The following is a 2,167-nucleotide window of genomic DNA, read 5'->3' as shown; positions in this document are numbered from 1 at the left end:
CCCCGAGATAGTGAGAGGCAAGGGGACTCACAGTAATCAAGCACCCCGAGATAGTGAGAGGCAAGGGGACTCACAGTAATCAAGCACCCCGAAGGGAACAAATTACTACTACGTCCACGTCGTTGTTCCTGGGTAAAGCTAAAAGTAGTCAGTCTAAGAATGCATTGCAGGAGGGTAGACGGGGTCACATGATAGCATTTTCAAAAATATCAAAAAATTTACTTTGATGTTCCTAATCTGATGTGTATTTTTTTGAGATATTACCATTTTTCAACAATTTTTAACTCATTTTCATTTTTGCCGATTACAGCGCCATCTATCATGAAACGTAAAAATGTCTTATACAAAAGTTACATATTTTTTCACGGAGAATCCAAATCTGCAATAAAAAATAGGGGTTTCTATTTAAAATTTCAAAGTCACCCCCTCCCGCCCCCGGGGTGCAGGGGGGTCGAGCTTTATGTTAATGGATGACCCTCTTCGAGGTGAACAACTTTTATTGCAACTTTTTTTAATCCGGTTTGTATTTTTCCAAATATTCTGAAAAACAGTTTTAAATACCTCACCCTGTATATGCACATTAAGTATTGTAGAATAGCGTAATCTTGTGCCAGTTGTATCAGAGAGAAGCCTGAGAGATGTCACGGCCCCGTTTTGCTTGATTGGCGAATGCGATACGCCCTCTGTGGACATTGAACTACGTAGCCAATGTCCACATTTTGCCAAGTGGGTAACACAGATTTGCGAAATTTTGGTTGCGTTTCGTGCTATAGTCAGGTCCTGTGCGATGCTCTTGTACTTAAGATTATTTTAAGTACAAGATCATTGCATGGGATCTAACCACAGCGCGGGACGGGGCTAAAATTGTGCAAATCTGCGTTACATATTGTTTTACTATATGTTTTACTATAATACCCACTTAGCATAATGTGGACATTGGCTACGTAGTTCAATGTCCACGTTTTCAATGTCCACAGAGTGCGTATCGCATTCGCCAATCACGAAAAACGGGGCCGTGACATCTCTCAGGCTTCTCTCTGGTTGTATCATTTTCGAAGAGGACTACAACTTTCGCGAGTCATGTTACATCATCACGCATGATCACACGCACTTATGCATTGCACCTCACTGCTTTTTTCAGCCGCTAAAACTGCTGAGATCTCAAATGGAGCACAGTTGAACAATCATCGCTGGCTATCACACCATTTTGATGTTCATCAGAGAGGAAACACGCGATACATGTTGGTGCTTGGACACAGAAGTAAAATTGTTCACAACGTGTTGTGCTTGGCCAGCAACAAATAACGGGTATCGTTCACTTTGTGCCACTAAAACTAATAAAAACACTGGCATGTGCATTGTGCCCGATAAAAAGCATAAAGAAATAATGTATATTTCTATAAATCTAAGGAGCATCAATAAAATATTCCCTCTACCTAGATTTTCTGCATGATTATATCTTTGAATTAGATTGTTAAGATATATTGACACTTAAATGATTTCAAGGGTAATGTTCAGTAAACCTTTCATTATAGAAAGATTAATACCAAATTCGATAAAAATATTATTATACTTTATCTTTTGCGTATTTTTACCCTCTCCATCCTACTCCTACTCCCTTAAGAATTTATGCGCTATTTATGCGCTTTTATACTAGAGTAACTTTGATTTTCGCGCTGCAACCCTTAAGGGACTTCTTTCTCTCTAGACGTCAGAGACGTAATCGTCATAAAACGTCTCTAAAATGAAAGGAATCTTTAAAACAGTTATGTACGATCAATCTACGATTTATGCGCTCTTATATTAGAGTAATTTTCATTTTTGCGTTGCAACCCTTAAGGGATTTCTCTCTTGACGTCAGGAACGTGAATGTCATAAAACGTCTCTAAAATGAATAGGATCTTTAGAACAATTACGCACGATTAGTCTACGAGGTAAAAAAACTAACCAACTTTGGCCAGGTGCCCGGGCGTAGGAAATTTTTCCTCGCTAATTCTGCTCAAAGTATCAAAAAGTGTGTACTTTTCCCTTCAATTTAAAAAAAAGAAGTTACTGCGATTTTTTTTCGCCAAGTTGCAGCTTTTTGAAGTAACCCTTATTTTTCGTTTATTTCCGTCGACATCAGCGTAACCCAATGTGCACGTGGATATTGCCGTTCGGATTTTGT

General features: G+C 38.8%; 1 protein-coding gene across 2 annotated transcripts in view; it reads left to right on the top strand.

The window, feature by feature from the left end:
• Positions 1-2,167, top strand: part of LOC105557911 — a 40,693-nt gene that overhangs the window by 29,456 nt on the left and 9,070 nt on the right. The window contains exon 4 of one of the 2 annotated variants that reach the window (XR_001008635.1): positions 1,142-1,308. The exons of the other annotated variant lie outside the window; for it this stretch is intronic. The gene's annotated coding sequence lies outside the window, so the exon portion shown is untranslated. The remainder of the gene's footprint in view (positions 1-1,141; positions 1,309-2,167) is intronic. 2 annotated transcript variants of the gene reach the window in all.

The sequence above is a fragment of the Vollenhovia emeryi genome, unplaced genomic scaffold (genome assembly GCF_000949405.1).
Source record: "Vollenhovia emeryi isolate VEMERY1.0 unplaced genomic scaffold, V.emery_V1.0 DF939407.1, whole genome shotgun sequence".
NCBI lineage: Eukaryota > Metazoa > Arthropoda > Insecta > Hymenoptera > Formicidae > Vollenhovia > Vollenhovia emeryi.
This window is presented reverse-complemented; position numbering and strand designations above follow the sequence as displayed.